This window comes from Sceloporus undulatus, chromosome 6 (genome assembly GCF_019175285.1).
Source record: "Sceloporus undulatus isolate JIND9_A2432 ecotype Alabama chromosome 6, SceUnd_v1.1, whole genome shotgun sequence".
Taxonomy (NCBI): Eukaryota; Metazoa; Chordata; class Lepidosauria; order Squamata; family Phrynosomatidae; genus Sceloporus; species Sceloporus undulatus.
This window is the reverse complement of record NC_056527.1, coordinates 87,741,552-87,754,731: the sequence shown is the minus strand read 5'-3', so window position 1 is coordinate 87,754,731 and position 13,180 is coordinate 87,741,552. Positions and strand designations below refer to the sequence as shown.

Genomic DNA, 13,180 nt, shown 5'->3' with positions numbered 1-13,180 from the left:
TGTGTGTGTGTGTGTGTGTGTGTGTGTGTGTGTGTGTGTGTGTGTGTAAGATGTGAATGACTAGTAATGCGGATAAGTATGGAACTCGTGTAGAAAAAAGAGAATTAGATTATGAACACTGGCCATCAACAGAATTGTTGGTAATAACGCGAACAACCTGGCAATAAGTCAAGCAGAAGAAGGACCAGCTCAGCTGATTTACGGGCAGCTTGGTGCAGTAAGAAGATAAGTAGAAGAGGGAATCCCTCACCCACTTCAGGCACCAAACCAAGGCAGACAAAAAGACAAAAGAATGAAGGTCAGATGCTGCATTTCATCAAAGCACTCAAGACAGACTCAGATCAGCATTCCTTAGCCATCCGCACCAATAAAATCAAGCGTGCTGCTTCAGGATCTGGAAGACCTGGCTAGGTCACCCCTGCTGAACATTCAGTCTGCAACCTTGAACAATTCACTCCTCTGCATGCCTCTCAGTCACTTCGTCTATAAAATGGGAATAGCATAAATTGCCCACAATGTTGCCAGAGATTAAACGCAAATAAAGGCTACAAAAAAGCTTCCGTCTTTCTTTGTACCTTTCACAAATAAAAAAATTATAAAGGAATCTGGCAGCAAGATCCCTTTGCATACTGATTTTTAAGACGAATCTAGCTATGTCTTTTAGTCATGGCTTGCTGTGCCATGAATCGTCCCCATAGATTAACAAACAAATCAGTTTATTTTCCCCTTTTCTAATCTGTTATTCTCTCACATTCTTTACATCACATCCTGTTTCAGGGTAGGCAACTTGGAAAAGAAACCAGGGACAAGCCAGAGTTGCTAAACCAACAGCAAAATGTGGGTTTACACCCCAGTTTGAGGCTGACAAACAAACCATGGCTTATTTAATGGGATAGTTTTGAACACAAGAAGAAGCCAGTAATACAACAAAGCACAACTTGGCTTGCTGTTATGAGTAAACCAAGGCATTGTGTTGGACTTTTCACTGGGTCCTTGTTACCCTGGAATTGCCTGCAATGAACCCATTGTCACACTCACTTTCACACCAGTAATACAGCACATGACCCAGCAGTACACAGAACTCAGATTGGCAACCACAGCGGCCCATGTGCTGAGAAACCACAGAATCTGCTGGCTCAAAGGTTCACTGCTTGTGGGAATGGACAGCTCCCCATGCATGGAGAAACAGGAGTTTCACTGAATATATAAATAGCATTTTGATACCTTCTTACTATTTAAAACTGCCAAAATCCACCTTGAGGAGAACCAATGTCATGATGTTTCGGTTTGCAAGGTTCTCAGTCTTTTACATTGTGTGAGCTGGAGAATGTAGAATGTAGTTATCTGTAGTTAAACCCCCTCAGGGATCTGACCCATTATCTCACACACATGCTTCCACAGACATTTTAGCATGACAGTGAGAAGGAGGAGACTAGTATATTATGCTGCCTGAGGAAAAGGAAAAGGTATCCTCCACATTTCCACAATAGAAGCAAACTGAAGTAGGAGCTGACCCTGCCTTCAACACTAGCAATGGGGCAATGCCTACCACTGACACTGAGGAAAGGAGACTAGTTTAGTGGATGCAGGTCAGGCCATGTGCCACACACAGGTGAAGTCAATCCAAGGCAAGGTGGACTGGATGGAGGGCTGTAAGTGCTTTGTGCCCATCCCCAGAATCTCCCACACTTTGCCAACCTCACAGAAGGGTTGAAGCCAAGCAACTCTCTGGCAACTTACTTTTCTATGTGCAGGAGAACACAACACTTATCACCAAGAGTATCCCATCATGTGGGGACCCTTCCACATGAAGCAGAAGAACCTAGACAAATATAATAATATCCAAAATCCACAAAACACTGATACCTTTATTGGAATAACCAAAATGCACAAAATGTATGTTGCAAGCTTTCAAAGCTCCACTGGTTTTTCAGCAAAGCACAAAATACATCTTGCAAGCTTTTGAAGCTCCATTGACTTCTTCATGATTTTTAACTCAAGGAACAGAAGGAAGTCACTTGTTTTAATGTCTTTGCCTAATGAAGTGGAGCTTCAAAAGCTTGCAACATGTATTTTGTGAATTTCAGTTAGCCAAATAAAGGCATCATTCTTTTGGAGACTCAGTGGATGTTACTGTACTTCGCTACATGGCCAACATGGCTACCTCTGGATAGGTAACCTAGACAAAGGCTTTCTGCTTCAGTGAGAACTAAGCCTCAGATGCTGTTAGAGGTTTGCAGCTCAGACCAGTGACTTTCTATTTATTAAGTTAAAATATTTATACTACATGCTTCACAGAGCATAACATAACCAATATAATAAAGCACATCAACCAAAAGCGGGTAATATTTTAAAACAATTTAACAGGATTTATTTATTGCAGTTATATCCCACCATTCCTCCAATTAGCTCAAAGCAATCTCCTCCCAGTTTACCTTCACCAAAACCCTCTGAGGTAGGCCAAGCTGAGAAGGGATGCCTAAATACCTGGATTAAAGAAAGAGGTTTGTCTGGCCCCTAAAGAATAGCAATGCTGACACCAAGCAAATCCTGAGGGAGGGGGATCTCTCATGGCTGGAACACCACATTTTGTTCTAAAAAAAAAAAACCTTCCTTCGTATTGACAGCTTCACATGAGAAAACACATGAGAAAACACATGAGGAAGCTTCAGCAAGTATTTTAAAGCCATGGTGGTATGACATGGGAATTGATGCTTTCTGCACCTTCCTGATTCTCAAAAGAACCAATCCTCCTGCCCAAACCAGCCACCTAGATAGGCATGTAATTTATTTTTTAAAATCTCATTACCAACCCTTCTTCAAAAAAAACAACCCCATAGTTTGCCCTCCCATCAATCCTCCTGCCTTGCTGTTTCTTTCTTAGCCTCAATGGATGCGTCTTCAGATGAGACAACATGGGATAACTTTCTAATCTGCAAATAGACAAGAGCATAGCAAAAGACTCTCCAAGAGATGTAACCCAAGAGTTCTACAGGTTCAGAGGAAAGGCTTATCTAAGTCCAGTGTTCTGTTCACACAGCAACCAATTACCAATTGCCCATGGGAAGATCAGCCCAACAGCACCAAGGGCTGTCTCTGAAACAAAGCCCATGCTAAGAAAACCGACAGGGATCAATCGGGATTTTTGCCCAAACATGCAGAACTGGGAAGACACCACTAGGAAGGGTCAGATTCCTAAAAGTGGAATAGTGATTCCCATGGTACACACAGGTCGACATTTCTGTGCAGAGATCAGCACGTCTTGTTTTAAAAAACTGTAATTATTGCAGTAATAGCCACATCCCTGTAGTTCTGGATTGAAATATACACAGAGGTAAGCCGCAGTAAGGAACACCTTTCCAATGCACCCCTATGTGATCAAAATAGCATGCAATGTAATGCCATGACCATTCTCACACTGCAAATGCATACACACACACATAAACATAAGGCAACATATGCTGGGATTCACTCCAGCAACCTTTCTCAACCTAATGTCTTCTAATTGCTCTGGACTACAACGCCCAACTTCCCATAGAAACGATGGGAACTATAATCCAAAAAACATCTGGAAGACACCAACAAGAAGGGTAGAACTGTTAACCATTACTAGACATTTACTATGCCATCGTATATAATGGGACATGAGCGTCTATGGATTTTGATATGGAACCAACCCCAATAAACACCAAGTGACCACTGTATATTAAATACAATACTGTATATTAAATACAATATAGTCCTCAATATAGCAGCTTGCATGAAACTCCTTAGGTAATTACACTGTTTGTTTTCAGCCTTGCTGTATAGTTTCCTTTCACCGCTTCATTTCATGCTTGCCTTGTATCACTTCCTTTAACTCAGTCCAAACCACATTAATCTTCTAATTCAAATCCCCTTATTGTTTTTAAACATTTTTTCATCGTTTTCAGGTCTTAAATCTTTTTCAAAGTCTTGTTTGGTGTTTTAACAAGTTCAATATACTATAATAGTTTAAGTTTATTTTTATGTATGTTTTTAATTTCTTGTATGTTTTTAATTGTATTGTTCTTTGAATTTGCAAGCCGCTTTGTTTTCCACTTTGGGGGGAAAGTGGAATTATTATTATTAATATTATTATTATTATTGGCAGATTGTTCTTGATAGCAGACACCAGAGTATCATTCACCTGGGAGACAGGAAATCAAGGTTGAGATCTTAACACAATTACAGCCTTCAATGGAGGGAGAGAGCCAATGCCTTCTGGCATAACCTACCTTGCACAGTCAGGCTATAAGGATAAAAACAGCTCCTTTAAGGAACAGGAGGCTTCTTTTCTTTTTTTAAGTCATGATTAAATAAGTGCAACTTGCATGGAAAAATAGTAGAGAAAAGCTGTTTCCAGCAACTTCATCCACAAGTTAATACATTTCTCTTCCTGCCTGGAAAATAATTCATATTACACACACTTTACCCATGGGTGCTGCAACCTGGATGCAGTCTTTTTCTTTCCCTGAATGGGGACTACAAATTTCAGCCCTGGTTACATCACAAGAAAGAAATAAAATCCTTAAAAATACATTGAAAGAAGAAAGCAAAAAAAAGCCTCCCTTCACCTACATCCTTTTTGCCATCCTTGTGAAGGAGAAGGTAAAAATTAAGCAGTTCAATATATATATATTATCCTGTTATGTGGATGTATGTCCCCTCAGGTTGCCTGTCAAATAATAGCAAACCCATGAATCTCATACTTTTCTTAGGCAAGGAACACTCAGAGATAGTTTTACTAGTTCCATTCTCTGAAATATAGCCTGAACTACCTGATATTCATTGGCTATCTCCCATCCAAGTACTAGACAGAGCTGACCCTGCTTAGATTTCAAGATCTGACAGGATCTGATTGCTTTAGGGTACCTTGCTACAGAATCAAAGAATCATAGAATCACAGAATTGAAAGAGACCACAAGGGCCATCCAGTCCGACCCCCTGCCATGCAGGAACTCAGAATCAAACTAACCCACCCATATCCACCTCTGTTTAAAGAAGCAACTCTACACTCTCTGAGGCACCCTTTTTCCATGGCTGAAAAGCTCTTACTGTCGGGAAGTTCCTCCTAATGTGAGGTGGAAATCTCTCTTTCTGTAGTTTGAATCCATGCTCGGGGTCCTATTCTTGGAGCAGCAGAAAACAAACTTGGCTCCAATCCTTAATATGATTCCCCTCCAATATTTAAAAAAACAGGACTATGATGTCACTTTTTAACTTCCTTCCCCAACCTAACCACAGCTCTATAAACTTTCTCTCATAGAACTGAACTTTCACCATTTGGTTGATCAGACACTACACTCTATGATGCAGCCTAGAATTGTATGCCTTTCTTAGCTGCTATCTCACATTGCTGAACATATTCAGACTGCAGTCTGGGGACTTTAAAAAAGTAAATCCTGTATGATGTCAGAATGTCAAAAGTCCACTTGCTGTACTACACCTGCTGCAGCAATCCAGAATCACAGCTATGGCAACTGGCAAGAAAACACTTCACAAGATTACGTGTAAACAGGAGCAGGGCATCTTTCTGTCCCCATAATGCTAGACAAAAACTACTGGGAAAGCCATTCCAGAAAATGGGCACAAACGAAAGGCGCAGGTATGATTCTAAATAAAATCTGTCAACAAATATAGGAGAGAAGAAAATGATGGCTCACAAGATTGGAAAATGCTCAAAATCCATTCCAATCCCCAAGAAGGGGACACCAGGGACTGCAGTAAATACAGAATCTCCAACGCAAGCAAGAGTGAAGTGCTCAAATCTCAGGAGGCGTTTCCATGTAGAGAAACGATAAATGCCAGCTATCCAAGATGAGTTCAGGAAAGGAAGAGGCACTAGGGATTATAATACAAACATATGTAAAGAGACAGAGAAAATGTGGAATGAAAACTACTATCCAGTCTGTCAAATCAAGCCATTCTACTGCCCTACTATTCCTATCTTTAAGGTTCTTTGGGCAAGAGGCAGTTTTTCTGGTTAAAATTATATGATGTCTATCCAAGGCAGTCACTGCAGGTAGAATAAAGCTATGTGGCCCTCTTGAAATATCTCTGGATTCGGATTGTTGGGATACCACTTAAGTATTAGAAGTAAGATTAATATCTTAATACATAATATTCTACCATAGATATTGTAAGTTTTTGGAGGCATCTCACTGTATATTCCTCTGGTTTACTTCTAGAAAAATCAAAACGTTTGAAAGAAAATGCAAATCACAGACCTATAAGCAAGTCTGTTATGAAACATTCCATATGATTCAAAATTCCAGGCTTAGAACTACAGTATCAAGCCACCAGAAGGTATTGCTTGCTGATTTTCATGTACAAGGTCCCAGGTACTATATCACTATTTTAAAGACTACCTCATCTCACAAACCCGGATCTTGGAAAATTACACAACTGTTTTAGCTTGGAGTAGATCAATCTACAGTCCTTGGGTAAATCATTCTATCTAAATCAGAAAGAAGAGATTTATATCTACCTCCTATCTAGAAGACTCTTGGGCTCTGATATTTGGAGAGATTTTCATTTTGGGGGAACCTGCCCTCTTCAAACAATTGGAGTTATTTCTTCAAACATATAATCCACTTGCAGATTAGGGACCTGCCCTCCAAAAAATTTCTGCAAACAGGAGTCAAACAATTGAAAGTATTTCTTCACACAACATATAATCCACTTTCAGAATTCATTGCCATAAGATATAAAGATCAGTAGCTTTTGAAAAGCAAGGCGGGGCTATTGGATAAATTAATGGAAGTCAATCTCTGTGTAGCTGCTAGGATTTCATTCGGGCATTTACCAACTTGGCCTGTGTTTCTGCAGGGTATGAGTACTCTTGTGGGTCTCACATAACTCTTGCTGTTCAGCATAATCCCATGATCTTTGTTCCACACAATACCACATTCAGTGATCCCACAATTACTGATAATGGCAACGTAATACAAATTAAAAATGTAAAATGTACAAATTCAGTGGTACTACACTACCAGTCAATAGACCTAGGGGACAAACAGGTATGGCCTCTCTTTGTCCTCTTGCAGGGCTCCTCAAGAGCATCCTGCAGGCCATCAATCTGAGAGGCAGATCTTTAACCTGATCCTGTAAACTCATTTTTATAATGTCATTTTTTAAAGTCTCCATGTTATCTGCCTGTTCTTACCAGGTACAAACAAAGAACACCAATAGCATAATTAAGAGCATTTAACTCAACTGGATCCTGCAAGGTCACAATAAAGAAGAAGATAGTTTCTTTGACAACCTTAGACAGGATTAAAAGGAAGTAAGCCCCAATGATTTGAAAGGCACTTGCTTCTCAGCTGGAAGCTACAGTCTTGTATATTCAAGCTTGCCAAACACAGATACTGTACTTGATTTGTAGACAGAAGGTCATATAAGGCCAATAAATGGCCCTGAAGTTTTTCTTAGGATAGGTACTACACCATTCAGCTCTTATTTTACTGTAAACCTTTTTCACACTTTCAGTTTAAACAAAGATATGAATACTGAAAACATAAATTAGTAACACTGAAATGTGTTTCTGTTTAGGACAGATGTCTATTCAACTCAAAACCTTTACCTTAATATACCCACACAAGATTAAAAAGTACTACCAACTTAAACTGTTCTATGGTCTATCAAACTGTCAGAGAAGGACTGAGAGGCTAGTTTGAAGTACTATTAAACATAATAGAGCAAATATAACTAAATGATCAAGAACAGAACGAATTCCACCTCAGCCATGAACTCATGTACAGTAATTTAATGTCACTTTTGTGCCAGACTCCCATCTGCAGCATGAGTACAATATTGAAGTAATGTACTTGAAGCACCTTAAATATTCTCAATACTACATAAACTGCAAGTACTTTTATTGACAGCCAGCATGATGTAACGGTTTGAATGCTGGACTACAATTCTGAGAGACAAAGGTTCGAATCCCTGCTTGGCCATGGAAAATGACTGGGTGCCCTTTGGCAAGTTACACTCTCTCAGCCCCAGAGGAAAGTAAAGGCAACCCTCCGCCAACAAATCTAACAAAGAAAACCCTGTGATAAGAGTAGCTTTATGGTGTAAATGACTTGAAGGCACACAACACCATCATCATCATCATCATCAAGAGCATAACAAAGCAATCATGAAGCATGGGAAGAAAAGGGAATATCACTTTCCCTGAATTTGGGACTTCTCTACAGCGAAGAATGTCTTAAAGTTGATGACCAAGCTGGACAAAGCTCCAAGACTACCTACTTTGAAATTCAATTGTGTATTTAGGAACACTTAATTGCTAAGATGTATAAATTGCTGTTGAGATTTGAAACAGAAGAGGAACAGATAAAAGAAAGTATGGTTAAATGGGCAAAAATATTGGCTCCCCAGTTTAGATGCAGCAATGGGGAAAGATGTGGACAAAGAGAGTAAAATTTACATTGAGTTATGACTTAAGGGATTTTTAATGTACAAAATGGCATTTAACACCCGATATGTTATCAAAAATTGCAGTATGAGAATAGCTCAAATTAATGTTGGAAATATAATCAGAAGATAGGGACGTTTTTATATACATGGTGGACCTGTGATGAAGCAAAGACATATTGGACTCAGTTTCTTCTTATGTTGGAAGAGATTTTTAAGTAAAGATGCATTTAAAACCAGAGACATTTTTGCTTGGAACAATGGGCAATCAAACTGAGAAGAAACATGGAAGCATTTTACAGTATTTGGTGACAGCAGCAAGAATAATATATGATCAAATATACTTTTCTTACATGAGGAGATTGGCTGACAAAGATGATCGAACTTGCAGATATGAACAAACTCAGAAAATTTTGAGTAACTTAATAAAGGATTGAAAATGGTTTTTTACTTATTTACAGTTACACTGGGCATACGAATCAATTAAAGGTTTTGTTGAATAAACAGAGTTTGTACATTGTGGAAGCACAAATATAATATTATATAATTGGGAAAATAGCTAACAGTGGTATATATCCATCAGGCAGCGGACGTCAGTAGTAATTGTTAGTTTTAGTTTAGTAATTTAATTGTATTGTAATTGTTTCTATGTGTTTGTTTCAATTATATAAGAATATGCTTGTGTTTAAGTTTAATAAGACGACTTTTAAAAAACAACAAAATTCCAAAAACATAAGAAAATAAGAAAAAGAAATAAAAGAAACACATAAGTGCAAACATCACACAAGATATTCCCTCTCCTCACTTATGTCTGAAATTACACCAGCTGACAATTCCTCTCAAGGAAGGGGTGACTGATTCCTTACTAAGGATTTACCTTTTCATCAATGACCGCTAAGCACCCAACCACACTATGGATGCTTGGACTAAAAAATAAAAATAACGTTGACTCTCTCTCTCTCTCTCATATATATATATATATATATATATAGAGAGAGAGAGAGAGAGAGAGAGAGAGCAGCCACAGGCTTCCATGCTGCCACTGACCACCTCAAGTGAAAAGCACCAGCACTGCACTGGGCAGCGATTTTTTCATGCCCATTTCCACAATTACCTCGCAAGCTCTGGGCCAGTGTGCACCCTACTGGGCATCCGCTCCAGACATGCACAAAAATTACTAGCCGAACCTTTTGCCAAGTCCAACAGCATGAGAGGACTGGATATCCCAGCTATGCAAGTTGTGAGCGCACGCACACACCGACACAAAATGCAAGAGAGCTCCAATTTCACACCCACAAGACTTCTCAGACGCTGCAAAAACACAGACCAAGTTGGAAACGTCCTCTTGAAAGAAAAGCCACGGTCTTGTTTTTCCACCCACGGGTCGACCAACCGCTGGCATCTTGGCAAGACGGCCAGCCGCTGGCTCTGTCTTTTATTTTGACTCCGAGATTCCCTGCAAAGGACAGATACTGCAATCCTTGCTGAAGGAGCTGGCATAACCAGTGGCATTTCAACACTATTTTGATTTTTGGGGGGGTCTGGGAGGGAAGGGAAATCACAAAAGCTCACCAAAGTGATGAAACAGAAAAGATTACTACAAACAATGCACAAAGTAAGAATTGTCCAGGGGCAAGTACCAGAATCTCCCACCACACCCACACATGTGGCACTGAAAAGACATGGGCCCTTTTATTCCAAGGTCTGGAAAGAGATTAACTGTCCATAGATTTTTAAAAGGGGATTCCCCCTTCTGACTGCTTTGTTTCCTGCCATCCAAATGTGCTCAGGCAAAAGAAACTTCCCTGCATGAGAAAATTTTACACAGCACAATCTTTGTTGTTGTGGCTGTTGTGTGCTTTCAAGTCATTTCCGAATTATGGGGACCCTAATGCAAATCTGTCATGGGGGTTTTCTTGGCAAGATTGGTTCAAAGGAAGTTTGACATTGCCTTCCACAGAAGCTGAGAGAGTGTGACTTGCCCAAGGTTATCCATTGGGTTTCATGGCCAAGCAGGGAATCGAACCCTGGTCTCCAGAGTGTAAGTCCAACACTCAAACCATTACCCACGCTCCTACAGCGTGACAAATCCTAAGTGAGCCCATTCAACTCAGCGGGACTTGACAATTCAGTGTGTCAGGATGTCTAAGAAACAACAGCCTTGATGTGGCAACTAATAATAATAATTTATTAATAACTAATATTTATTTAATTCTTACCTGCCTCTCTTAATGAATCGAGGCAGGGAACAACAACAACGAGCAAATAAATAACATCAGTGAAAACACATCAGTTAAAACGCACATCCATTTAAAATGACAAATAACATACACATATTAAAAAAATGATGCGTATTTAAAATTCATCATTTAACTTAATGATGGAAGGGGTGGAAAGTGAGAATGGACCTTTAAAAACCAAATTTTGAGGGGCTTCTTTACCAAAATTTATACTGTCCCAAATGTTGAGGGGCTTCTTTAACAAGTTTTGTTGTCCTAAATTTTGAGGGGCTTCTTTGACCACAAGTTATACTGTCCCACATTTTATGGGGCTACTTTGACCACAAGGCATGTTGTCCCCCATTTTGTGGGGCTTAGTTGACCGCAAGGTATATTGTCCCAAATTTTGAGGGACTTCTCCGACCCCAAGGTATACTGTCCCACATTTTGAGGGGCTTCTTTACCCACCAGGTATATTGTCCCACCATCTTTTGCACACAAAAGATCTCCCTCTTAAAGTGAGGAGGAAGAGAGACTGAAAATGCAAAACAGGTGGGGAGGAGAGCAAGTTAAGGGGAGGGAGATAGATCCACAGAGGAGAAGGATGGATTTTGTAGGACAAGTGGGGGAACCCAAAGCCCTGTCCAGCTGGCTTGGTTAACCCTTGGAGCAGACGGTGGGGATGGCGACAGACCCCGATGACAGCTGGACCGGACGCCTGGAAGCAACAGTTGGGTTTTATTAAGAAGCCTGATGGGGGAAGGTTTGGAGGGGGAGCTGGAACTAGGATTAAATCATTCATTCTCTGCAATTTTTCCCCCTTCCCCAAAGAGGAGCCCCTTCCTCACTTTGCACACATCCTCTCAGTACATCCTTGAAATAAAGTCTTGTAAATTCAATTCAATTAGGAAAAAAAGAAAGAAATTCTTGCAATTCCAAATTCTGCAAAGACCAAGAGAAACTTGCACTGGGAGACTTTTCTTCCCATGAAATAAACTTGTGTTCAAGTTGATCTCTTTGGATTTCAGTGCAATTTTTGCAAAGACAGGTGACTTGAGGTGTCACTTCGAATCAAGTTGGGTGCTCACCAGAGCCGAGAAAGAATGACAGGCCACTCCGAATTCAAACCCAACTTTGGAAAGAAGGAAGGAAGGTGTGTGTGTTTAATGTGTGTATTTTAAAAAACATATCTGCCTTTCTATCCTGGAGGCCTCAACTCTTTATTCTATTTCTACTAACTTCTTATGTATGTAGATGTATCTTTGAGACTACCTGAAAGAAAGAGGTAGCTGTGTTAGTCTGTAGTATCAGAGATGTAGATAGATCTTGTAGCACCTTTGAGACTCACTGAGAGAAAGAAGTTGGCAGCACGAGCTTTCCTAGGCTTCAGTCTCCTTCCTCAGATGCATTTGAGGAATATAGTATGCAGAAAGATCTATGTCTATTAACTTCTTATATATGTAGATAGATCTTGTAGCACCTTTGAGACTCACTGAAAGAAAGAATTTGGCAGCATGAGCATTCCTAGACTAAAGCTTACTTCCAAATGCATCTGAGGAAGTAGACTTAAGTCTAGGAAAGCTCATGCTGCCAACTTCTTTCTTTCAGTGAGTCTCAAAAGTACTACAAGATCTCTCCATCTCTGATACTACAGACTAACACGGCTACCTCTTTGAATTCTTCTTATATATGTGTGTATATAAAATCTACGTGTATACATTTATTTGTATGTTGTGTGTTCCTCTCAGGAAGGTAGGAGGCAGAAGAGGAGGAGAGGAATGGGGAAAGCAAGGAACTGGGCTTTTGCAATGTAATCCTAGACTCCTAGCAGGAACAAAACAAAACACACACAGAGAGACACACCACCAAAAAAGGGGGGAGACAGACTTTTTCCCTCCTCTAAGTTAAAAGGCTCAGGGAAAGAAATTAAAAACAACCAAGGCTCCTTGTTCAAAAACCTCCACCAGCACCCCCTTCTTCCCAAGCCCAACACAACAGGGTCCAAAGTTTGCAAAGAGAGAAAAGAGGCACAGAGAGAGAGAGAGATCCCCAGCAAGATCCGGCTTACCTGGCTAGGAAACAGGTCCTTTTGCTTGGGAGTTGTAGGCTTCCTGGGAAATGCAAAAAAAACCTCACAGTCCACGGGAGGCTCAAGGCAAAGGAAAGCACGGAGACAGATACACAGACGCCTGCTTGCTTCTTGTTCTGCCTGCTTCCAGCTTTGCAAAGTCACATAGAATGGCTCGCGCCTCCTGCTGCTGCTGCTGCTGCTCCAAACCCAGAGGGGAGGGGGGAATGGAACGTTGTGCTGGCCAGCGCGCGCGCCCCAGCGCTCAGCAGCCATTAAAGCCAGTCATGTGCTTGGATGAAACTTTACACTGGAGCTGAGACTGAGAGGGAGGAGGAGGAGGAGGCAGAGGTGGCTTCGGCCACGCCCACTTCCCGCTTCTCCGCCAATGCCAGCCGCCCAGAGGGTGGGGCCAGGGAGGATCAAAAAGAGGTGCCTTTTTTTGCCCGCGTAG

At 40.7% G+C, this 13,180-nt stretch overlaps 1 protein-coding gene across 1 annotated transcript in view; it reads right to left on the bottom strand.

The window, feature by feature from the left end:
- Positions 1 to 13,027, bottom strand: part of RARA (retinoic acid receptor alpha) — a 938,446-nt gene extending 925,419 nt beyond the window's left edge. Inside the window, exon 1 of the mRNA XM_042476518.1 lies at positions 12,727 to 13,027. The gene's annotated coding sequence lies outside the window, so the exon portion shown is untranslated. The remainder of the gene's footprint in view (positions 1 to 12,726) is intronic.
- Between the last annotated feature and the right edge of the window lie 153 nt (positions 13,028 to 13,180).